The following is a 27,096-nucleotide window of genomic DNA, read 5'->3' as shown; positions in this document are numbered from 1 at the left end:
GACTTGCACACTCCCAGGGTGTCCTGATTTTCACAGCTGTTCAATAGCTCTGAAATGCAAGCCTCTAGTTTTGTGTTTAGCAAAGACAGAAAATTTCAACTTTGAGCAACTATTTAATTCCAAATTATAACTGAGGACTGACATGTATACAATTTTATAGAAATCCACATGCATTGCAAACTTAAATAGATGTTTGATCTTTACTAGGCTTCCAGAACGTAGCTTGTCAACAAGTTCATCCTCCCATACATCTTGTGTGGTTGGTTTGTTAGCTAGTAGATATAATTTTTATCCTCTCTTATAAGTAGAGAAACTGACAAGAGAAAATGAAGTCATTGTTGTCTTTATTTTTGGGGATGCCCTGACAACAGAAAGCATACTAGGTTTATGTAAGAATATTGGATGCAGAGCTTATGAAAGAATAAGCCTACCTGAAAATTGTCAAGAGCTGCCCACTTTCAATCATTCCTTCTTTCTTAAGTATGCAAAAATGACAGATAAAAAATCCTTCCTACACAGTATTAAAGGGCAATATGGTACTAAAAAAAATAATACAAAATTTATTCTGTATTGTCATTTTTGCTTGAACCAGTATAGTTCCTGAAGGACAGAATAATTATACCCATAAGACTCGCAGAGAATAGAAGTGCGGGAAATGTGCTGTAGCGGAATCAAATCAATAATTCTGTGACTACTTTGAGCTCATTTTAAATATTACTCTCTGCTCTCCCTAGATTTGAGCTATTGATTTAGAAATTTCTGTCAAGACTTCTTTTCTGCATAATTATATCCTATACTTGTTTCTGTGGTTTCCTTGCTTGTTTTTTATAATGAAACTAGAAAATCTGACTCTTGGATGAATACATAATTGAATATGAAAAGGCTTAAGCTTGATGCTCAGCTTTCCCACTTTTTCCAGGTAATTCTTGTTTTCATAAACATGAATGTAATTAGGAAATCTATATGAGGTATCATTAATTAACTCTAGTCTTTTCAAATAAGAGCAGGTGAGGTACAGATATCTTTGGATAAATGAAGAACTTGATATAAATATTTGCAGTAAACCATCAACTAAACGTTTTCTTAAAGATTTTCTTTCTATTTTATCTAAAGGATTGCATTGAAATGTAAGCAGAAATGGGTGATCAATTGTACTAGCTTGAGGCTCATTCTCTGAGGTGCTGAGTATCTTCATTTTCATGGAAGGGACCTGAGACAGCTTAGCATTTCACAGATATTTGCACTGAGTGTTTAGATAAATATCTTGCTTAAGAAACAGATACATTTGTAGAATTTTATCTCTACCAGAGATTTTCTCAGCCATAGAGATATAGCTTAAAATCTGCAAAAATTTAGTTAAATCTGCTGAAAGCATGAAAATGTAATAGAGGTTTACATTCCCCACCCTGTTGCCCCCTGCCCCTGACTTCCCTTACAATATGGAACAGCGCAATTTTCTTCCATGGTTAAATGTTCCTATTAAGTGCCTAAAGTGCATTGAGAGATAAGAAATTATATGGTTTGCATTTATTCAGAATAAACTCCAATCTACCAAATGTTAATCCTGAAAAAATTAAGGGAGACATAAACATTACATAAATACTTGTATGAACACATTTAGATGGTATATACTTCCATTATTAATTACTATTGGACTAAAACATGGATGGTGCATGACCTAGGAATGCAAAGAGAGTAGTTTTGTGAGGGGGTTGTGTTTTTCTAGGGTTGTGGGGGAGGGTTTGAAACCCAACACTGTCATTTGCTGTGGCTTTCATTGTTACAATATTTCACTTGTTACAGGCAAAAACGTAGCGAAAGCTATGGTAAAAAAATGATCTTTTCAGGGTGCTTCTCTCTCTCTCTGTGAATACAGCATTAGTTTCTGGGTCTTGAAGTCCTACACAGTTACAGCATGGATTATCTGAATGAAGGAGAAAAACATGGAATCATCTAGGTTGGAAAACAACCTTAAGATCATCAAGTCCAACAAGTATAAACCGTGTCCTTAAGCACCATGTCTACGTGTCTTTTAAGTTCCTCCAGGGATGGTGACTCAACCACTTCCCTGGAAAACCTATTCCAATGCTTAACAATCCTTTTGGTGAAGAATTCTTTCCTAATATCCAGTTTAAACTCTCTGTGGCTCAGCTTGAGGATGTTTCCTTTTGTACTATCACTTGTTACTTGGGAAAAGAGACCCACCTCTCTACAACTTCCAAAACACCCACAGCCTTTCCTTCACCCACTAAGCAGGTCACCTTGTCATAGAAGGATATCAGGTTGGTCAAGCAGGACCTGCCTTTCATAAGCCCATCCTGGCTGGGCCTCCCTCCTTGCTGTCCTGCACATGCCACGTGATGGCATTCAGGATGATCTGCTCCATGAGCCTTCTCAGCACCAAAGTCAGACTGACAGACCTATAGTTCCCCAGATCTTCCTTCTGGCCCTTCTTGTAGGTGAACATGAATGATGATAATGATCTTTCATATTCTAAAGGCTCTTTTAAAACCTTTGAATCACAAAATGTGCCGCATACTTCACTGGCTTACAGACTGTGTGCCTGTTCTTTCTGTCCTTGAGAAGGAGCTTTTGTTTTCCACTGCAATAGACCTTCTGTTTTAACTCTTGATGAGTCATAATCTACTGAATTTTCATGTTTTAGACAATACATAACAATGTGTGTATGTATATGTATATGTATATGTATATGTATATGTATATGTATGTATAAATAAATAAATACATTACCTGTATCACTGGTTATGTATTTAATGTTTGTAAGGAACCATGGACATTTGGAACCTAATACATGGCAACAGAGACAAGAGTTTTTAAAGTGCTTTTAAAAAATGGCAGACATATTTAAAGTCACGTGGAATATATGCACAAATGTCTGCAGATGTTAAAAAGGTAATGCATCACATAATTGTGGAGTTTGCTATGTTAGTATTTGTGGGGTATGCCCAGCCACTGCCCTGGAGGGACGTCTCCTGAGATAAGGAGATTGAGCAATCTCCCAGCAGGACTCCCTGGAAAGGCAACCACTTTGGTCACGGCGAGGAAAGGCAGACACACAATCCTTTGGGAGACCCTATGCAGATCATTCTGTAACCCATTGGTCTGTTCCCATCCCAGACCCTCTGTAATCCATTGGTCCCTTACTGATCCCCTGTATCCCTATAAAAGCGAGCTCTCTGGGGCCCCTCAGGGAGAGGGTCCTCGTCCCTGGCTCCCCCCTTTGCCAGAGGGGACCAACAATAAAGCTACCTCTGTGCGGAACCAGCCACACGAGCCTCTTGTCTCTCTCTCTGGTCTGGCTTGGCCTGGAGGCTGCCCTGCAGAGCTGAGCTGAAATCACGAGCTGCATCACTAAAGAGCTGATAACCTCTGCAAGGGCCCCTCCTGCCAGCAGCTGAGGGAAGACACTGGGCCTCGGGAAGGCGATTCCTTTTGGGACCATCTCCCCGGACCGGTCACCTCTTCCTGGGTCAGAGCCGCTGACCCTCATCTCCAGCTGTAATAAGTATTACCAACATGCAGGCAGTAGATACATGTTTATATCATAAAAGATGGTAAAGTGTGCTGTTAAATTTAGATAGACAACTGAAATCTAAATAAGAATTTTTTAGCACTATGTAAATTTAATTGGACGGAATTGGACCAAAGGGTCATAGATGTTTATGCAATCCTGTTAGTGTTCAATGCAGAAAATAAGGTCAAGGTTCAAACAAAACAAGGATGAAAACAGAATTCCTGATCTTATGATATGCTAATAAACCCTAGATAGAAGCTCTGAACTGCAGAACAGACTAAATTTAGGCTCACTGCTTTTTTTTTTTTTTTTTAGAAATGACTGCTTCATGGTTTGTTTAGGTCTTTTTTATTCTTTGGTTGTTCTCCCCTCAGGAAAGGAACTCACAGAGAAAAGGAAACATACCAGCAGGCAGAGTCAAAGGACAAGAGGACTATCCCATGTGTGTCAAATTGCATTCATCATAGGTCGTGATTGAGCACCAGCTACCCTCACTCTGGTCCAAACAGGCTGAAAACCTCCCCCTTATTTAAGATACATTACTCATTTAATTTATTTGTTGTGTGAATAAAGTGAAGACTGAATGCACTGAGTACATCTTTACAGAGGAATAGCATAACTGCTGAGAATATAGCACAGCTCTAAGAGGTAAGTTTTGCTTCACTGTCAAGTTAAAGAAACACAGTACTAAAACAATGTTAATCTTAGAGCTTTGAAAGAGTTAAATCTGCACTCAGTTGTTAAAAATATTATACTGAAATTTAGAATTTTATATTTCCATATATATATATATAAAAGGAAAAAACAGAGAAAATGCTTAAAAACCAAAGCATTAAAAACCAAAAGTAATTATCATGTCCTTCAAAATGGAGATAATAATATTTTCAGCTGGGGGAAAAAAAAACATCAATAAACCAGGGAATACCTTAAAAAAATAATGCAAATCAGTTCATTTTGATATGAACTCAGTACCTTACCAGGAGCACCTGGAAATCTTTATTGATGGTGAGGACATTGTGCAGGGGACTTGGCTATATTGCAGTGCTGATCTGTTCTGAGCTGTCAGTGAGAGTTCAGAGTGCAGCCTTGGAACTTCTGGTGGAGTTGGAAAAAGCTGTGAGTTTCTTCTTGCCTAGGTGAGGAATTTGGAGAAAGAAACAAACTTTAAAATTGTTCTTATAAAATCTGAGTAGCATTGCAATCAGATATTGCCACTGACACAATCCTGGAGAAGCACAATTAGTAAAAGAACTGGGAAGAGGTTAAAGAAGTTTTAGAAGTTGTCATTTACCTAAAGGCTGAAAATGCAATTATCTTAAAATATTCTGGTGTAGATTGTAGGAATAGGATTCTTCAAAAATATTAATCATTAAAAATGAGACAATTTAGAAATATAGAATATGTGATGGCCAATAAAAAACAGCAAAAACTTATTCCAATTTCATCAGCCCTCATCCATTTAGATCTCTTGTTTTCCATTTTTCTAGCATCTTGGTACTAGTCGTTAATCCAACAATTCTGTGAATTTCCCATATAACATAAGTATATCCTTTAGTAAGGAAAACCATTAATGGTTTGCTTGGGGGAGGGGTTGTGTGGTTTTGTTTTGTTTTTTTTTTTTTATTTTTGAAATGGTTTCTTATTCTATAAGGAAATGTATTTTGTCTCCAAGCACTCCTCCTTCAAGTCATAGAAATAGCAAAATATTTTCAATAGCTGCTTCTTACAAGTTATGAAAAAGAAATAACCCATTGTCTGTTCATGTAGTTTTGAGTCAGAAATGAAACTGCATTAAAAACATGAATTGCTGTCAAATGTTTGAAAATTGACAGTGAATCACCATATGAAGCTGTTAATGGTATTTCTGAATTTAGCAATGACACCCTTTGTATTGCAAGGAGGAAGGAAAAGGAATGTTTTCACCTACCTAAATGTCCAGTAGTACAACACAATAAAGCATAGTACATATAATTATGACTCTCATGGCTGCTTAGCTAACATTCTCAAATATTTTCATCTGTCTAAAAGTTATTTCGCAATATCCAAAAAATGTCTTTTAATATACCTTTAACTAAACCAACCCAGCTGTGCATGAGTTACACTTAATGATATGCTTGAGCATAAAATGCATTAATTGAAGGCTACTTTTTAAAAGCAGGATATGGCAAATTCTTTCTTATTAAATTAATGTTTAAGATAGTAACACTGAACAAAGCAAACCAGTCTTTTCTGGTGTTAAATGCCTGAATTGAATGATGCACTTCTTTTTATGGAATAAAGGAAAAAAGAAAAAGTATTTTTTCAGGAACATTTTGTTTTATTCAGAGATTAAATTTTGATAAAGATTGGATAATGTGAGTTATTTGCATAAAGAACTGTTTAATCAGTTAATGCAATATGTAAATTCCTGGAAGTGTTCAGGGCCAGGTTGGGTGGAGCTCTGAGCAACCTGGTCTAGTGAAAGATGTCTGTGCCCATGGCAAGAGGGTTGGAATTGAATGATCTTTAAAGTCCCTTCCAACTCAAACCATTCTACAATTCTATAATTCTTTGGAAGTTCTGTGTTGTGTTAAGGTCCAGTGTTTTATAGTCCAATACAGGTTGTTTCAGTTTTTCAGAGTTCATGGAATATATTGCATTACTTTTTACCCTAAAACCATGGAAATACTACAAATATGTATATTTTCTTTTGCATGTAATCAGATATGGATACATTATAGAAAATTTGCACGTTTAGTTTTTCACTTCCCTGAATTTCATATTAAGTTCACTTAAGTGATAAACAAAAAAAAAATTATTAAAATGTTTCAATTGACTTGATATATAATCAGTCATAAAAACTAAATTGAATTCTGTTTGAGTGTTTGAGGATACTTGACAGAAAAATAATTATATGGTTTCAAGAGGTGTTTCTCTACCACAAATCTTAAAGTAAACCATGTCTTGTTTTGCATTAGGTCTTTCTGGATTAAAGAGGGAGTCTTAATTCTAATGACAGAGCATAGAATCAGAACTGAACCTTGAATAGAGTAGCAGTTGTCTGCCTTTCTTGGGGCATCTTTGCAAATTATCATCTTCTCTTTTTTGTTTGTTAGTCTTTTTATTCTCAAAATTAAGACTGTGAATTAATAGATTGTACCTTTTGATTTGACTTCACAAAATTTTGAAGTAATTTTCACTCAATTCTTTTACTGTATCTTACTGGTTTCTACTGGTTATCCTCCTTGCACTGCCCAAACTGTAGTAAAATACTACTAGTTTTCACTGATTGTGTATTAATTTTCTTAGATTCCTCTCTGTCAGTGTTTGTATCTCCATGTTTACCTCATGAACTTTATTGAAGTGTGATAAAATATTTGCTCAAGGTTAGGTGGATAAAGAATACTGATCTTATAAATTGTTCTTCCCAAAAAGAAGGATAATGTTTGTGGAAAGCTTCCCAGTTTTGACTTTAAAATTTAACAGAGGGTTTGATTCAAGATAAACAAAAAAACTATACTGTAAATATTGTAGCCACCTAATTGCAAAAGTGCTCTGCCTGCCTCCTTAGTGCTTGGAACAGACTAAGACTCAACATCAGTTTGAGTCATTGTAGTTGTTGACAAGACCAGCAGGTCTCATTCATATTTCAGGTTTCCTGAACAGCCACAGTACTGTTACTTGATGGGGTGGGGAAGACTTAATGTCACTGTAACGTAGGGAGTCATGTAAGGTTTTATATTTGATTTTGCTCTTTACAACTCCAAACTAGATTTTCTCTGGCTTAACCTAAAGCACAGCCCAGACAGAATCATCCTGAGGGCATTTACTGGTGGCATCTTGACATACAGTGGTGGTTTTACTGACTGCTCTCTGCTGCATCTCTAGTCTGTCGTCTGTGCTGCTGTGTGCTAACGAAATGCCACTGAGGCTGCAGTGGAGCACAGCCACTCCTTTGCTGCCAGAACACCAGAACTGATTTTTTTTTTTTTTTTTTTTTTGTTATGCAGTGTTATAGCTGAAAAGAGTGCACTTTTACTTTGTGACTTTTTAATGTTATTGGAGTATTCACAGAAACCTTACAATCATCTTCAGCACCCAGAATATTCTCAGTGCTGCAGCCATACTAATGATTTACAAACATAAATGAAGATTGTTTGTAACTATCGGCATCCAAAGTGCTGATGAACCTTCAGAGAGAGGTCATGTCTTTGTTATGCATGTACAGCTGCTGTAACAAATACACCTCTGATCTTGAGAGGTATTTTTGCCTATTACAGTACTATATGTAATAAACAGCTAAGGGTTGCATTTACCAATGTGTAAGTGGTGATCACAGAATGCAGTTCTGTTCTGCTCTGTTCCATTTCTGTTAGTACAGCATCTAGGAAAAACAATGAGTATATGAGTCAATTTATAAAATCTGTTTTTTCTGCAATGATATACTGAAAATATAATGAAAAATAATTCATTTTTACCTCATCCATATATCCTAATAATTTTAATAAGGTTGTTTTTTGGGTTTTTTTTAATCCATGCACGGTATAATCTGTGAACTTGAGGATTTCTTAACAATTTGTACTATTCCTACCTCAATGTAAGTAAGTGTTTTATTTTCTGAACAATCAAGCAGCATTTTGCACAGGTAGAAATGCTGGTGCAAGTTCCAAGCAACAAAAAATCAGACCTTAAATATGCATTTTGAGCCTTCATTTTCTTTGTGCCCCTTAAACATGAGTCACTCTTGGCAAGAACAGCCAGACCTTCACGTGCACACAAGTGGTATTCTGTTTTGACTGGCTATGCTTCAGTAAATGATTTATATATTAACAAAGAGTCAATGACAGACTGATTTTGGATCTGGAGCCCTGGACTGAATCCACTGCAGACTCTGGCACTGATGATTCCTGATTGCTAGTGTTCACAATGGCAGCATTGGCAGGATACTAAACAAAAACTTATTTCTGTCTTCTGAATTGCTGTCTTCAACAGCTCATGATTTCTTCTTCAGTTGATCCCTAAATGTAGCAGATAGTAAGACAGAAACTGGGGACAAGTCTAAGCCAAATTACATGAAAAATCTTTCTGTACACTTACTAAAGAGTTAAAGGTGCGAGACTTACTATTGTTCTTTAAAACAACACAAGACCAATGCAATGCTTACATTCCAATTATATTTTAATTTAGGTTTGTAACTGAGTTAAAATAAGTAGTTCACAGGCCTTATGCTGCCTGTCTACACAAATGTGAATTTCACTTTGAGATAGATGATTCTCTGGAAAATAAGGAGTGTATGTGTTGGGACCACATAAAAACCATTGTAAAGGGGCATTTGTGATTGCATTATGTGTTGCATAATATATTTCATTCATATTATTGAGAATTAGAACACTTCCATGGCATCTTTGATAGCAGCTGCAATTTATTATTAATGTTTTGCTCAATTCTGATCTAAATCATGTATAGTCAGTCCATAAATGTTCAGATTTTCTTTATGAGTTATATATGCAGTACATTGTACATCTTGATGTTCAAACAGTGAGAATGACAAGAAATATCTGATAATTCTGTAGACAATAATAATTTCTGATACCTCAAAAATTAATTCTATGGAAGTGTTTCAAAACATTAAATTCTATACAGCATACTTTTCAGTACACATTCATAATAATGAAGCCACATGTGTTGTGGGACATATCTAAGCATAAGAATCACAAAAAATAGTAGACACTAAAATAAGGAAATACCAAAAATGAATCTTGTTTCCTAAAAATTTGTCTTTCTCTGGGATATAGGATTTAATTTTGGTTTGCAAGTCAATTGCTAATTCCACTAACGAACTTCTGTATTGAGATTGCCTCCTTTCTTTTATGGAAGAAAGCAGAAGCTGTGTGGGTGGAATACTTATGCAGAGGCCAAGAAACCCATATTCTGCTCTCTCTCTGAAAGAATTTGGACTTCCAGCTTTCAAGAGTCATCTGTTGTTACACGTTTTAAGAAAATCTGAAATAGCTGGTATTCAAGGAGGTGCTCTCTGCATGTATTGCTTATCTATTATTATAACAAGTAGAGCCCTTGGATAAGAGGTGCAAATTCCCAAACAATTGGTACAAAGGAGCAAGCAATTACACTGAAACTTGGATTTCTCTTTTCAAGAACTCATGAGTCTTGTAAAATATAAAATTGTACTGTGTGAATCAACACACGCAGGTGACCGAGGGCGAACAAAAAAACCACTGAAAGAGCAGAGTAAATTTATTTCATTATCTTGCTGGCTGGAGGGTCCCAAAACTGACTTTACAATCATGCAAAATGAAGACACAGGCACTGTCAAGCTTAGTTCAATCCTAGGCAGGGCAGCAGATAAGCTCTTTGCATCCTTTCATCAAAGGCCTGCACATGAGTAATTTACCACTACATGTAGAGTAGATATTTATCCCAAAATTTAATTCCAACCCAAAGAAGCTATACAGCTTAAATATAAATTCTTTTCACCACTGAATCCTGATATATGTTGAACAGGTAAATATTTCTGCCATAGACAGTACTAAAGCATTTGGAAAGGCCTGTAAGAGCTACCTCTGGACAAGAAGAGGAATCATGAAAAGGTTATGAGAAAACAGATCCAGAATTATTCTGTATCATCCTAGAATATCAGTTAAGAAATGTTAGTGCTGAGAATGAATGAATGGCTGTACTGTGTAAAGGAAGATATTAATACCACCTAGATATTAAAGCAGGATTCCTTCTGTGGAGTTGGCAAAAATAAAATATTTCCTTGAAGGAACTGTTTGGGCATTTCACGGCTGTTCTCTTAGAAGGATTATTCCTATTTATTTTAAAGGGAGAAATTATGCAGAAAAGACAAATTTCTTGCCAAATATTCCATCAGTCAGTGGCAGAGGATTTAGTAATAGTGGTAAAGCCAAGTGGGTTTTTTTGTAAGGTGGATATCTTAATACTAGAGGCTAAGATGCAACTCCTTCTATTCTTCACTAAACATAAATGCCATCAAATTTAGTCACCAAGATCTAGATTAATTTATCAAATGGAAATAGCCAAGATCTCAGGAAAATATTAAGTCATCCTTCTCATTATTATTCATACCTTCTCCTCACGGAGGTGGTACAATATTCAGGAAGTGTAGGTGTTTGTAACTACTGTAAATATCTGTGGGCTTTTGTCGCCCGCGTGGACAGCTGTGAAGTTTTATTAAATAATCTGGCTTTGTTGATTGGCATAGGTTATTTTTTAGGGTCACATCAACAATGTGTTACTTAAAACCAGATTCTGTTTTTTGAAAATAGGACATTTTGCTTACTTTTTTTTTTTTAAATTTTTTATTCTGTCATTGGGAAGAAAAGTTTCTTTTGGCATTGTTAGCTTTTTCACTTCATCCTGTTAGTATTTCCAGATTCACATATTTTTTTATCACTAGCTCAGAAGACTTAAAACTGAAACAAGCTTTGAATTAGTCTAGTAAATGTAGGTGAAAAGAAAGGAAAAGTGATGACATTGCCTGCAACAGAAGTATTTTGTAGTAAATCATTTTTATAACTTTTTATTCCAGTCAGCTCAATATTATAGCTGAGCCACCACTGAAATAACAAAAGCTCAATCATAAATTTGCAAAAGGAGATCAACATTTTCAGGGTGAATACTACTGCAGTATACCAAGACAAACAGATGTCTGTCTTTATCTGAGGCTGAAGAAAGTAAAAAATCTCTCAGAATAAATAGCAAGAATTCTTGAGGCCTTAAATATTTTTTTTCTTCTCTAACAAGTATAGCAGAGAGAACTAATAAAGTTCTGCAATAGTCATCCTTAGGAAAAAATTGAAAATTTCAGCTATAGAAGCAGATCTCTCCTGGCGGAATAATCAGTCAATTTACATAAGGCTATTCACTCAGAACACTAAAGTCTGGACTTTGTTGGCATTTGACTGCAACACCCACAAAAAAATCAAGAAACTTCAGGAAGCAATGCCAATGATTTAGTCCGTGGGCTTGTTGAATAAGAGCCTGAGATAAAGCAAAAAAGTCTGCAGACTTTGTGTTCTACTCTAAATGCTACCAACTGGACCCTTTGGAAAAAAAGAAAAGGAGTTGAGCCACTTGTGTTGCTGTTTATTGTGCTGTAGGAACAAAGCGCAACCCCTACCTCATGCATCTCCCCTTAATGTTAAGGATTTCATAAACAATCAGCAGAGAAAACAATAAAAGCTTACACTCTTTGTGTCAAAAGGGCTTGACAAGCAGAGGAAAAAGACCATTTAAGTATGTTTTGGAAGAAGAAATAGCAATCTTGGGGTTTTTTTCACCTTGACTGTTTTTTTTTTCTTTGCTTTTCCACTTAGTAGTGAAATGAGAGTCTGAAAGCAAAGGAAGCTTTTTAAAGACTTAATAATTTTTATGGAGGATTTTTCTTATACTTTAAAGGTCATTAGTGAAAGAATTTTGAAGCTGCGAGCATCTGAATTGTCCCCCAAAATTATTTGTATATTTTTAAAAGGTAACAGATTTAGCCCCAGTGTTATAAATGGATAAACTTTATATCTTTGGTTGGTTATTGTGGGTTTCTCCTTGCTTTTGTTTACTTATTTTTTTCCCCCTAAAATTGATTCAACCCAATTAAAGGAATTACTGTTTTTCACCTTACATCAGCCTTTATTTCCATTGAGGGAAAATTTAAACTTGAATGTTTAGGAATTCTTCAGGCTGGCATGTATCAATGTAAAACAGAATGAAACTCTAAAACTGCCCCATAAGGCCCAACCCCAATAATTTATAAACTTAATGGCAACAGAAGTCTTTGGGAATTTTTACTGAGCAGTAGGTATTCATGACATGAAATCAAGAACAGTTCCTAAAATCAAGTACAGTACTAGTATTTACTTTCCCTCCATTTTCAAAGGTTACCAGTTCAGTGTAGGTATTTTATATAGTTAGTTGAAACTCATGCATTGAGAGAACTCTAAATCCGCTCCATTTTTTTTTTTTTTTTTAATAATATATAATTTTTGTTTTCTTTGTTTAATTTTAAAGATGAGCAGGAGGGAAGCTGAAATGGGTATCACCAAGGTGTTTTAATTTTACGGAAAAAGAGGCAGATTCTGTGTTTTTCTGTGTTTTTTGTTTCAGGCTCAGAGGTTATTTTTTCCAGATAATACAAAGCTAGAGCCATGATGTTAGTCAAAACAAAATACACAGCATCCCTTAAAAAAAGTCTTCTTTAAGAAGGTCTAGTCCTTAGCTGAGTGGCAAATAGTTTAATAAATTCCTTATACAAATTCTTATTCACACAATTTTTTCAAGTGTATTCAAGTATTCACACAAACACTTTTCAAGTGTTTGCCACCAGAAAACTTATTTGTGCAAGGTATCTGTGTAGATATGGAAGATCAAGTTAAACTTGCAAGGACTTACATGACTTAAATCTGTGCAAGCCTGAAGAGAATTGCTTAACTTACAAGCTTACATTGCTTAACTTACTTTCTTACCTTATTTCCATGTAGCTGGTATCAGAGTCAGACCCACTTTTTCTTGCTGTATGTAAAGAACATAAAGAGGATCAACTTTTTGGAAAACAAAAACCATATTTCAAATCAAACAGTAAAAAAGTAGTTATTAATATTCAGTAATGCAGCTCAGATGCCACACAGGAAAGTCTGATGGCTTTTGTGATGGCTGTGTGGTGCACCATGCAGCTCTGCTCAGTTTTACATTCCTCTGCTTGGATTGGCTTTGTCTGGCAGAGTGTATTCCTGTGGTTTGAGTACAAAAGGGAGAGAAATATGATTATTGTGTGCTTTTTAAGCATAAATACATCCCCACAAGGAGTTGATTTTGTAATTTCCAAATATGAAAGGGTTGGGAAAATGCCTCCTGGCAGCTACAGGTATTTGCAGCTTGGGTTGAAATAGGCCCAATCAACCCCTAGTTTTCTGCAGTTTTGCAAAAAACCAACATTTTACATGAATGCCTCTGAAAAACACCGAAAGGATTCAGTAATTCATCTCTTAATTAGAAGAAACTTCCCAAGAAACCTGTTTCTCCTAAATTTGGGAACTTCCAGCTTGAATTGTAGTACAAAAACCATTTAAAAATCCTTGGGGTTCTCTTCTTAACTTAAAACTACTTGGTTGTTTTTGTTTTTGTTTTTGTTTTTAATGAATGAAAAAATAAATTTACTCCTCAAAGAGAAAGCTTACAGGCATCATATTTATAGGCTAAATCTTCAATTATTCTCTTTTTTATTGAGGCTAGAATCTAGTATCTTGAAAAGGAATAGCATTTTTCTATATGTAAGGCTTACTTAAATCCTAGCTGTTAACCCACAGGGAAATGTGAGTAGAGGGAAAAAGGATTAACTATAGGTATTGGAACCTGATCATTCTTTAGCCTTAGTTTTTCTTCAAATTTCTGGCACTAAAAGAACAGCAAAATGAAGATAGGGATGCATGCAGTTCTAGAAAGAAGCATAATGCATCATGGAAGTGCTTAGACAAAATGTACAGGACCACATTTTCTTATTTTCTTCAAGTATGAATGGACTTTATTTATGCTCCAGAATTTTTAATTAATGTACTGGGTCTTACGGGTCCTTGGAGCATTGAACCCCCTTGAGTTCCAGAGAACACAGGTGGGTTTGATTCAGTAAGGCACTGTCCTCCAATTCAGTAAAAACTTTAAAGCTGGACATTTTAGAGTGTTCTCAGGATAGAATTTTAGCATCTAGCTAATTGACTGTCTTAGTGGAATCTCAAAAGATTTTTTTGTTATTCCTTCTCATCAAATATCTCATGAATTAACAAAAATGCATTCTTTTACCTCAGCTGTCTCTGAAACAAATGTAGTGTTTTGTATTCAGATTTTAAATAATTTAATTTTACCCATTTTTAAATAGATGTACAAAGGCTGTGCTGGAATACCTGCATTTTTCAAATTCACATTTCTGTCCAATCAAAATCAATGATGCACTGCTAGCATAAAATTACAGGCAGTGGGAACCAACTGAGGAATTCTTATTGCGTGGAGACATTTTCAGGGGAGCTACAGTATAATTCTCTGGATAAATATGTGGTGAAACACTGAGGTCAGTAACAATCATTGCCTCTTATGCTGTAGAAACTGAAGTTAAAGAATCACATACGGTGTTCAGCAGAGGTCAGATTTTTAGATTTTTCTTCTTTCTTTTGGTCAGGAAATGACCTTTTTTCAAATTTGACCTTCATATTATTTAAATAAAATAAGGCAATTTTAATCCTATTGGTGCATGGGGATGATAACAAATTTATTTTGCTTGTTCTTGTGGACATCTATATTCACTTATTTCTTCCTCCACTAGTCAAAGTGTCAGGTGTTTGATCAGGAGGAGATTTCTATTTTTCACAAAAAAGAAATTAATGTTAGAGGATGGCTTTCGATGTTTTTGGTCATGTCAAAAAGATAAAGCATCCCGTTTATCTAGCATTGTCTGATAGAAGAGAGAAAAGCTTTTAAGGGATTTTTTTTTTTTCTTTATTTATTTCTTAAATAACATGTATTTATTTGGAAGAATTTCTAAAAACTCAGGGGAAGGAGGCTGTACTTTTAGCTGGAATATTTCTTCGCCTGAGTGAACAGAAACAAGTGTCTGCCTTTGATAACTGTGCAGACACTAGACTCTGAATATTAAAGAGGGTTTGCAGCTACAGTACAAACTGGGGCACTTGCCATTTCTGGACAAACTGTGTCATTCTTACTGGAAAGTCAGCTAGTAAATGCTCCAGCATTTTGTCTGCTGTGGTTCTTTTTCGGCAAAGTAGAAAACGAAGAAAAAGTGAACTGAACTGGGAATTCTTTAATCTAGTTATTTTCAGGAGATGAGTTTCCAATTTAGCTTTAAATGTGTTGTTAGTGGAACACCAGAGCTCAGAGGGAAGATGTTTGCTGTATGTATAAAAAAAATGCTGGATAAAAACACAGATAGTAGATAAAAAAAAGACTGCTTTGGTTATTAAAAAGTTTCCAAATATTTGGACAAGCAGAAAGGTAAATCAGTCTGCAGTATCTCCCTGGCAATCCATATACACCCAGCCAGTATTCTGTAATGGGATATACTGCAAAACACTGCTTGCATGGCTACTGCTAGGATAGGCACCACAGTGCTCCTGAAAAAGCTGCATGTCTGAGATTGCTGAGATTACTGCCTGCTCTTCATTTAGATACTGCACAGTTTAATCCTTAGAGGAGCTGGGGTTGTTTGAAGACAGTGTCTCTCTGCTGTGGATTAAAGTTGGCATTGAGATGGCAAACACTTGTAGCTAGGACCAAAACTTGAGCCTTTTCTCACTGGTGTCAAATACGAAAGACCAATTGCCTTTGGTGCTTGGAGAACTGAATTGCTAGTCTGGAGATGCTGGTAGCTCTTACCACCAGGTCACTTCAATGAACAAAAGGAACCTGTGCTCGATTTCTTGTGCTGCTGGTGTTTTGCACACCTGTAAAGCAGCAATTTCAGCCAAACCTGTTTTTAAGTGCAACATCTCTGCAACCTGATTGCATAAGGGAACACTTCGTAGTTTTTGGCATCATGTTTTCTGTCTGTACTGGCTTAGTTAGGTGCCTATGATATGAGGAATCCTTTACTCAGCTCAAGTACCTAGCACAATGAATTTCTGTGGAGTAAGAAATGACTGGTCTATATGAAATTTCCTGACATGTTCTAGTTAAGTTGGAACTAATATTTCACGTATGGGAAATCCACATGTGCCATTAACAGTTCTTTCAGACATTTGGTTATTTGATATTGGGAACAATGGATTTAATAACACCTGGTTGATTTTTTTAAAATTGCATTACATATGTTAACCAGAGTTATTTGTAGAAGTACAGTTAAAATCTAATTTTTATATTTATAGTAATTCTGACCGTATTTTCCTTCTCTCCTGCTGAGCCTGATAGGCCAAAATTCTACCCTGTGAACAAACCTTCTTCAAGACTCCTGAAATTATTCTAAGTTACTCATCTTTACTTTCACCTTCCTGCTTTTTTTTAACTTTTCCTGTCTTCTTATTTTGCTATGAGATTGTAATTATCATATTCAGAGTGATTTGCACTTCTATAGCTAAGCTCTCAAAGTGCTGATCAAACATTAATAAAGCTTCACAGTGGAGCTGCTCAATATTTTGATCACCTTTTTCATGGAACACACATATTCATCAAAAACCAGGAATGTGTTTTGATAAATTTTCCATTTAGAAAACATTCTGACAGAGTTCTGAAGCAGGCAAAGCCTGCATATTTCAACAAGAGTTTCACATATCTTGGAAATAGTTTTTCATTTGAATGAAAATTAATAATTGAAAAAAAGTGAAGCCAAATGAAGCATCTAAAAAGCATAATAACAATAATAATAATAAAAAAAATAGGTAAGGTGTGAATTGATCAAGTGTTTAGTTTTGAAATATTTGCAAAATTTCAGTTCAGTCTCCTATTTGAGATCAAGGAAAGAAATGCAAAAGGGAATTGAAGCACATGAAAAAGTCACTGAACTGTGTTGCATTAGATACCAAATTTTGTCCTTAAAAAAAAATGCCAGGAGAAAAGAGAATTTACATAATCTAATGTATGCCTAATGTATAAATGGTAAAATCTCAGTTCACTTACAGATATCATTGTTTTTCTGACTATTCACAGGAGCACACTACAGTAAGCAAAAGCAGGCAATCCCAACAGCAACATTCACTTTTCTGGTTTTTTCTTGCTGTTCTAAACTATAGCTGACGTTGTCTCGCACCAATTAATACCTTTAATGATTTTTAGGCTAAGAATGTGGGAATCTCTAATTTTCATTGGCAAAATTAAGGTTCGGGTACATTTAACATTAATGAGTTGACTTACTGGCCCTGTAGATATTGTTTTTGTGTTTTTAATAAATTCATATATATTACCACGATTGAGTGCCATTGCACAGTGCATTCAGAAGCAGCAGATATGAGCAGGTGAGCAGAGGCTGATTTAACCCACACGTGCGTTGGCATCACACTGCATATAAGACAGATGACATGCAGGTCTTATATACATGAAAGATTTCAGGCAGCAGTCAAAAGCAATCACTTAGAGCTTGTTTTTGTCAGGATCTTGGTTTGAAACGGATCTGATCTGTTTATAGACAGATGACATCAATGCTAAGTACTGAGGAAGGAGACAATACACAGTAATTAGTCCCAAGGCTATTTTCTAAGTCCTGGATAGGAAGCTTCATTCAGTACGGTCCTGGGGGGTCTATGGAAAGATGCTCAGCCCTCTGCTGGAAGATGCACTAAATTTGTGCTTCATAGCAGCACTCAGTATCTTCCAGGATGAAGCCCATCAAGATCAGTAAGCACGCTGATCCAAGTGCAGTCTGATCCAAGGTTTTAATTTAATTTCTTCTCTCCAGAGTCAGGAAGTTCATCAGTAAGATCCACTGTCATTTGGCACAATAGGATTATAGGGTCAGCAATTAGATGCTGTCATGAAGACAATATGCTTAGCACTGGCATTTCTTATTCCTTCCTCATTTAGAAATTATCTGCAGCATTTAGTTGATTTTTCTCAGCAATTAAATGCATAGGCTTTAAATAATTCTTTCTTAGCTACATTAGCGTTACAGCTTCATTCATCTGATAAACCTGTGTGGGGCCAGCTTACAATGAGGAATTTAAGGAAATACATTCTTGTAGTAAGTAGTCTGTGCCTGTAGCTCTCTTTGTTGGATTTTTTGTTTGCTTGATTTCTGAATATTCTATTAAAGTAGAACAAGAGGCATATTAATAAGACTTTCCTGTGCCAACAGTGATTTGGTCAGTTCTCTTAATCCCACAGATCTTTCCCAAGTTAGTCAGTGTTAGCTTGCTGCTATTCTTCCCTTGTGGAAGTTTAGAATAATTCTAGTTTAGCCACTCTAGACTCTGTGTTGTGCTAACCGAACCAAAGCAACATTCAATCAAGCCCTGCTCAGCAATGGCAGGCTGTTATTAAAAGAGTGAAAATATCTCCTCTCTTGCTGAAGTGGTGTCAGTGTTGGGCAAACAATACACAAAATAAAGTTGTCGGATTCCTGTGGCTGACAAATTTATCTCAAACTGGGGAAGATTTTGCTCTTAATAACTACTCAGCAAAGTTTTGCATAAAAGCAGTTTTACATGGATGTGAAATACAGAATCAAGTCTAGGAATGAGCTCTAGATATCAGGACTTGATTGTCTTCTCTCTGCTTTTCTCTCAGCCTATGCTGTATGCTTAAAATATCAAGAATCATTTTCATATATCTTTGAAAGCTTTTAGCTTTAGAAGGCAATTGTCTGGGGAGGAATGTCAGGTGGGTTTTGTTTTCCAAAGTGGTCACGGCTCAGTTTTTACTCAGCTAGTTCTAAACATGTCTCTTTTCAGTATCCAATTGCCTTTTGATTTTGTTATGAGATGTTTTGCATAATGCAGGGAGAAGTACATGCCTAACATAGCTTTCTGTGCTCCACTTCAGAGAAATTGGAGACTAATGTGGGAGGGAGTGAGAAGTTCTCAAAAAGCTACCAGGATCTACCTTTACCTTTCAAAATTCTTTATGCCTAAGGACAAAAAGAAAAAAAAAAAGAAAAAGAAAGACAAAAAAAACCCACAAAAAACTGTGTCATGCTGAGAACTGAATCTTTTTCAGGTGTTTTTTTCCTCAAGCCCCTGTCTATTCTTTCTAAGTGCTTACCTAGCATAACTTAATTTATAAAAGTTGATGAGAATGAAGTTCTTTTTACAATTCTGGCTAATTTACTTTTTATGTTATTGTAAAAGTTTCAAGCAATAGTCAACATGTGATTCTGCAATTTCAAATTTTGCCCTGAAACACCTGAGAGTACCTACTGGCAGAGATGTTCCGTACAGAAGGCCTAACTCTTCCCTGCAATTAGCTCAATTGGTTATGGTGCTAATAACATCAATGTTATGGCTTCAATCCCCATACAGGCCATTTACTTAAGAGTTGGACTCAATGATCCTCATGGGTGCCTTCCAACTCAGAATAATCTGTGAACCTGTGCCTGGGATGTGTGGGCTTCAGTGTGCTATCCTAGCAACATCAGAATTCTGGCAGGGCTACCCTGTGTCCATCATACCTGTACAACATAAGAAACACCTTTGACTTCCTATCTTCAGAATGCATTCCATTTCATGATGAACATGCACCCCTGCCATTTTTTAAGTTTGCAAAACTGGCACCAGCAGTGCAGCACTCAAAAACCTGCTGCACAGAAATTGAAAGGTAAAAAACAATGATCTGCCAAAGTCTATTTATTTTTTTTCATTTGCTGAACATGCAAATAATTCAGTACCATGCAAAGTTATTATTGCCACAGAAGAGATATTCCAGCATCTGGTTATTGGTATATAGAAAGGAGGTCTATACTTTTGAGAGTGGAGTTTTTTTATAAAGAATTTCAATGACTGTGTTTATGGGCATTTAAAGATTCTCCAGTGTTCAATGTTTTATATTTACAATGCTCTAGGTTCAAGAGAATTTCAGACCAGTGATGAACAGCAAAATGCTTGATTAAAAATAAACCTCTTAAAATCAAAACAGTTTCTGGCTTTTCTTCCTCTGCAGTTTCAAAAGAAATTCTTACAGCAGTTTGCCAGAAAGTATGATTTGGTTTTATGACTTTTTTTAAGTCATAGTTTAAAGTTTAAAATAACTCCACTTTAATGCTGGAAGTAGTTTTATGCTAGCAAAGGAAGAAATGGTTGGGAGATTTTATGGTCTACAGATGAAATGGAAACCTTGCCCCCAAGTTCAGTTTGCAAGGAAGCAGAGAAATTGCAATCTTTAATGGCTGCAGTTTTTTGAACATTGAGAGTTTAAAAAGAGAAAGAATTATAGAAAAACCTTCTGCATCCCATAGCTGTGCAGTTCCAAAGGTAATATTTTTTTTATTTTTTAGACCCAACTAAAGATAGCCTAAACTACTAGCTGTGGTCCTCTTTAGTTTTTTCCTGGGACATTCTCAAACTTTTAAAATACTCCCTCTATGTTACTTTTGTATAAATCTCCATAGAAGTAACAAACTGGACTAGCACATCAATTTTGAGAAGAGAACAATATCAATTTTATGAATCTGGCTTTTACCTGTGCTGCGAGCTGAAATCTGGTAAGCAGGAAAACATTTATCTACTGGCCTGTGCTTTAGCAGTAAGCTGTCACAGCTGTGGCAGGAATCTTTGGCTGTAAGAATGGATCCAAGTCAATAAGACTCTTGAGACAGTTACACTTCAGTGTCTGGATCTGAAAATATATTTGTGTATAACTTACAATATAACCTGACAGTAAGCTGTCTCTTACTTTGCTTTCATCGGTTGGTCCTGAAAACTCCAGTTCTACCTGTTGATTTGGGTACTCATTTGTGTTCTTCCTGATGTCATCTTGTCTGTATGGAAAAAAGTTTCAGCCAAAGCTACAGGCTTATATGTCGGAAAAATGCAAAAAGGCAGAAGGGTTTCATGTCAGACAAAAAGAAAGCTTCCAGAATGAAGTATGTTGGTCTCTAATAAGGTTTAAATTGCTAAAAAAAAGCAAAGATATTAACAAAATAATGAGAATTTTATCACTTGGTGAAATTAAGTGAACTTCTGAAAAAAATGAACTGTGTCATTCCATTTTTTTAATATTTGTGTGATGAAAACTCTAGTATTTTTAATGGCCAAGGAGAAAGAACAGGCCAGTTATCAAAATGATACACAGAAGTTTGGAAAACACTGTGCTGCCAGAAAGATTCTCCTTTTTAAAATACCATCTTCATAGGTAACAAGGAAGAAGAAGGCTTGTGGAAATGTTTTTCATAATTTTTTGAAACCATTAATCTGGAGGATTCCTAATTTAAATCTAGATTATGATTGAAAGTCTGAAACTGCCATAAGAGTTAATGGAATTTACTGTCTCAAAGTTAAAATGACAATTAAATTTTTCCAAGCTGCTGGAACATTTTGGATGGAGAATTGAACAATATTAACAAATTAATAACGGTTCCTGTTTATGAAGATATTCCCTTAGCAATTTTAAAATGTTACAAAAGATGAGAAAAACAGAACAGTCATATAACTTGGAGGGAGGTTAATCACGTCAAGTTCTGGTGTCTTCCTGAGGACTGGGTGAATTGTTTTTAGATTACACTGACTGTATTAGGTCAGCATTGACTCCAGTGAGAGACTGGGCAGCTGTTTTGTAGAGAAGGACTTACACTGTAATTAACAAGATGAGGTGAAAGTACACTTTGAAATTCAATATGGGAAGAAAAAGAGTAAGAGGCGAATACAGTACTCAGTTATACAGGTTGAACTTCCTAGAAGTGTGGGAAGCAATGGAAGATGGTGAAACAAGATTTTTGTCTCTTCATGAAGCCCTAAACAATAACGTTCTGCCTCTGTACAAAGCAGGTGTGCTTCTTAGAAAGAGAAACCTTTTACAACATATAAAGGAAAGAAAAAAAAACAGCAGAAGAGTACACGAGAGAAGAGCAAGAGGAAATATTTTCGGGAATATGTAACTACTAGAAACTGTTCAAGGGCCAGTTTGAGTGGAATCAGACCTCACTGAATGGGACATATGAGCAGGACACCAGGCATGAGACAGCATGATAAATACCTGAGTTAAAATAATGAGGAGAAAATAGAAATAGAACATAAAAAAAGAGAACAGATTATGTATTGGGCAAATAATTTTTTACTATATTACCCAGACTGTGTGTTTAAGTAAAATAACATTTTAAAAGTTTGTTATTGTTTTAGAAAGTAAAGAATGTCAGCTAAAGTTGGCATATCAGATAATGAATCTTTTTTGAGAAAAAGATGATAATGAAGAACTTAAGCCTAAGAAACAGTAAGTTTTAAAATAACTAGAGTAGCTAGTGAAGCAAAACCAAAAGTGTGCTTGATCTGTATTATTATCACGCTAGACAGAAGAAGCACTATTAAAAAATTAAGTTCCAGGATATGTCTCAGATATAAGAACTGTGGAAAAACAGCTATAACAATGGTAGACAATCAATCATAATTCAATTTTTTGCATTTATATGTTTTTTTAGAAAGGTAGAAATCTAAACACAAAACTCTAATCCCAGGGTAACCACATTCTAATGCTCTCAAAAAAAAAAAAAAAAGCCATTTGGTGAATAAGGCGCACACATTACAAAAAAAAGGTAGCAATTGATTGGCTTTGGGATTGTCACTGGTTAGCATATTTTTGACATGACTTTTAAAAGAAGACTACCTGACTATGTAAACACCAAATGATAAAAACAAAGAGACTCTAAATTCTGGTGAATAGTAGAAAAAGGCCAAAGAGAAAATATGCCACTGAGATTAGTTCAGTTGGTTAGAGAACAGTGCTACTAATGCCAAGGTTGTGGGTTTGATCCCTGTATGGGCCATTCACTTAGGAGTTGTACTCGATGATTCTTGTGGGTCTCTTCCAACTCAGAATATTCTGTGACAATAATGTGATAAAACACTATGAGTGACCCTTTGCAGGAGCAAGATAATGTTGTGTGCAGGATGACTTACAGTGAAAGAGGTTTTGTGTGAAATTATTCTTTGTTTCTCAAAGATGACTGTTAAATGAGAACAATCTTAGGAGCTTAAACTTTCTTCTACAGTAGAAAGATGGGTGGAAAAATCATAAATCTCTGAAATGCTTAAACTGAAAAGGAGAAGGGAGTAGATTAAACAGCACAATCTAAAAACAAAATAGCAGTCTGATGCAAAAATTGAGTAAAACTGAGTGCTGAGTGATAAGTTGAATCAGAGACTTCTTCTGTTTTATACATTGCAAATACATATTACAAGTATATTCCTGTAGAAAATAAATTATGCCAGACACTCACCACTACAAAGCTTTGGACACAGAAAAGAGCTCTCCAGGGAAGTAGTCACAGCACCAGGCCTGCCAGAGTTCAAGAAATGTTGAGATAATACTCTCAGGTACATTGGGTGACTATTGGGGTTGTCTGGTGCAGGGCCAGAATTTGGACTTGGTGATCCTTGTGCATCCCTTCCAGTTCAGGATATTCTGTGATTCTGTGAACTGTTCAGAGTGAGACTAAAGATATGAGCACCTTGAGTTCATGTGTCCCTAACACAAATTCTTGAAAACATTTGTTAGTATAACTAACATTGTAAATATACAAGTTCCTTTTATGTGCCTTAATCACGCCACCTGTGAATACTTCCTGCTGTCTGCTGCTTGTCCTCTACCCACTCTCTCCTCACTGCTTATTCCCCTTTGTCTGGAATGTATTTAGTGAGTTCTCAAATGCAGTTTCTATAGTTGTTATTGAAATTCTTTCAGAGATCACTTTTTCTTCAATTCCAGCAAATGCAGTCCTAATATCTTCTCTCCCATGGTGTTTTGACAGAAGAGAAAAAGAGGCATGTCAAAGAAGCATAAAAGAATTTCAAATATTCGCTTTCCTGTTACATCCATCCTTTTATGTCTATTTTTATTTGTAGTATTTTATAAGCAGAAGACTATATTTGCATTTGTACTTCCTTAGCCACAGCTTGTATCATTGTTGTTGCCTAAAAAAGAGACAACACTTTAGTCAATGACTTGGAGGCACATTTTATAGTTTGTTGCTGCAAAAGGCCATATTCTTCATTCCTTTACCACACAGAGCAGCAGTGTAATGGTTCCACTGCCAATTGAATTGCAGATTTAAATGGTGTAGATGAAGGAAGAATCTAATAAGGAGAAATTACCAGAATTAGGGACTGATGAGCTATTGGTGAGGATGCTATCTAGCTGTTATCTTACTTGCTTTCAGGCATCATCAGTGCTGTGTTCTGTCTTGTGCTCAAGGAGCATAGAAGGAAACACAACCCACTGACAGGGAGGAAGGATCACAGACTATTTAGCATCTCACTTTCCAAGTGAGATGTAGTTTTCATTCGCCTGTTTGGATACAATACAAGCCCTGGTTCTTTTGCTGATCCTTAAAATGATGTACCTCTGATAGAAATGGCTGCACTAAAACTCTAGGAGGTACAAGGGATGTTCAGCAAATTACTGATTTGACCTTATAGCAGTGGAAACTATAGGGCCTGTACAGTATTTCCTTCTATGAAACAGAAGCAGAGGTGGACACAAAGTAGAAGTGGTACCCAGAAATTACTGGCCTTCTCTCACAGGCCATCACAGAGTGATATCACCATGCCATCCTTAAAAAAAAAAAAAAAAAGAAAAACCAAAAAACAAAGCAAAAAAACCCCTCCCTATTCTGTGAAATGTGTTATGATGTTCATCAATTAGTAGTTCACGTATGTAAAAATATAAACATATCCTACTTACTAACTTCTTCCTGCTTGGGCAAGCAGAAGATGGGTCAAAAGAGCAGAGAATTCACAATGGAGATGCGAATTTTGTGTTAAAGCTTTGTAAATTTCAGGATGAAATAATGCTCTTGTACAGCCTTACTCCTTGTTCAGTACCCAGCTGCCACCTTCCCTTCTGTAAGTCACTGAAGTTTTAAAGTCAAAATGCCACTTTCCACTAAGGTGAAAAGCAGTTTTCTACAAGTTTGGGATTTAGTCGTTTCCAAGACTTTTATCTAATTGTGTTTGAATACTACTGAAATTTCAGGATTCCTTCCTTTCAAATGAAATAATGAAATTTTATTGACTCATGTTTTGAGTGACCATTTGAGAAAAATACTCATCAGCAGCCCCCCAGAAGTCCATGAGCTGTTAGACATTTTACCAAATATTGAGGAAGGCATGACAAAAATAGGTTTTTTTCTTGTTGAAGTTGTTGCTCCCTGCTTGTCTTAGTGCCCTGTTCGCTTGCAGATTATACATTGGTGTGCTTTATGTAATTACTGGCAAATAAATAGTGACATATATATGTGAAAAAACAAGAATTGAACAATTTTTTGGTAGTTACTGGCTTAACAAAACAACTAAAACTAGCAAAAAAGTTATACTAAAAACTGGAAAATATTAATTGCTTTCATTCTATATAGTTACAAGTAACGCCAAGAAATGAAAAGGAGCTTTTATGTGTATGGCACACTAAACCAAGCTAGGCAGAGTACCAAAGTGTTTGCTGTGAAGAAAAGTGAGCTGAAAAAAAATCATGCTGAAAGCATGTGAAAAAGTATGCTCAAAATAAACTCCTAAGCTTTTCTAACAGAACAACTTTGGATCTGAAATGCTTGCTTTTTTCCTTCAAAAGCTAAGATTTAGTTTTCTGTACTGATCCCCTATATAAATAATCAAGTCAAAAATAATAATAGGACAAAATCCAAAAATGCAAACAATTGAGGGAGAATAAGCTTTAGAAGGAAAATTTTGGAAATATCTGGAAAGAAGTTATAGATACAATTTTTGAATTAATTTCCCTTCTCTTTTGCTAAGTCAAAAGTAGAAGAAAAAAAATAATTGAAAGATCACTATTTATTCCTCCTTTGTTCCAAAAGTGTTCAATTTTTTTAAGAGGAAGATTTGCTGATTCATATGGCATAGAGAGCAGAAATGTCCTCAATTTCTGCAGAGTGAAAACATCAGCAATTTTTCAGCATGAAGAGACAGAGAGCTTGACTAAAAATACATAAAAGCACATTTGGAATAAGAGGAAAAACAAGCTAAAAATATTACTTGGATGAGCATAACCTATTTAGGTGTTGTACAACCACTGCCAGATTATGTGGTCCCATATTTCCAGTGCTTTTACAAGGTCATCCATTAACCCCAATTTCTTTTCAAAATGTGTCATTCCAACGTATTCAGCAGAGCTGTTGTTTAGATGCACACATTTACCTTCAACTCCTCAGTTCACTTCATCCCTTGATTGCAACCCTCCTCTCAAATGAGCGAATCATCTATGGTGATTGAAATTACCAGTCTGGGAATAGAGTAAAACTCTGCATAAACATTTGAGTTAACTTTAGAGAAGTCATGCTGATTTTTCCTTTTTTTTTTTTTTGTTATCCCTTCTTTACATGATAAGGAGAGAATGGACTTAAAACATATGTGAGCACTGAGAGACTGTGATCAGTTTCCAGTACTGGGGATCCATATTATGTGAATGGATGAATACAGTTATATGGATTTTTCTCCTATTTCTTCTCTCCACCATCTCTAATACCAATAGGCACCTATTTTACAAACATAGCTGATACAGTGTTGCAGAGGAAAAAAACTATATTGTTCATGTTTGATTTTTTTCAATAAGAAATAAGCCCCATCACAGCTGGTATCATTTCTAATCTTTTGCTGCATTATAGTGAGCTACACAAACCTCCTGGGGTGCACAAGTCTTCAGAATACTTTTAGGATATCCATAAAAATGAAGAACAAAATAAGGTAACAATTCTGGAAATCCAGATCGGGAAGTCCTAGAAAGCTGAGTGAATTTCTGTGAGGGAAAGGAATTCTTGAAGCTTTGAGACTGTCTTCCTGAGTTGGAGGAGCAGGAGCATCACAAGCCTTCAAAAGCACCTGGTCAGACACACAGATGCAAAAAAATGCATGTTCTCTTGTCTGTCTCCAAGTAAAAAGGCTCCTGTTGTGAACTAGTTCATG

The 27,096-nt window shown here is 35.7% G+C and overlaps 1 long non-coding RNA gene across 2 annotated transcripts in view; it reads left to right on the top strand.

Annotated features, from left to right (window-relative positions):
- Window positions 1-4,046: 4,046 nt before the first annotated feature.
- The window catches only part of LOC138110770 (uncharacterized), a 91,149-nt gene continuing 68,099 nt past the window's right edge, over window positions 4,047-27,096 (top strand). For both annotated transcript variants that reach the window (XR_011151048.1, XR_011151049.1), the window contains exon 1: window positions 4,047-4,183. This is a non-coding gene — a long non-coding RNA (uncharacterized lncRNA). The remainder of the gene's footprint in view (window positions 4,184-27,096) is intronic.

The sequence above is a fragment of the Aphelocoma coerulescens genome, chromosome 5, assembly GCF_041296385.1.
Source record: "Aphelocoma coerulescens isolate FSJ_1873_10779 chromosome 5, UR_Acoe_1.0, whole genome shotgun sequence".
NCBI lineage: Eukaryota > Metazoa > Chordata > Aves > Passeriformes > Corvidae > Aphelocoma > Aphelocoma coerulescens.
Note: the sequence above shows the minus strand (reverse complement) of the source record. Positions and strands in the feature narration are given on the sequence as shown.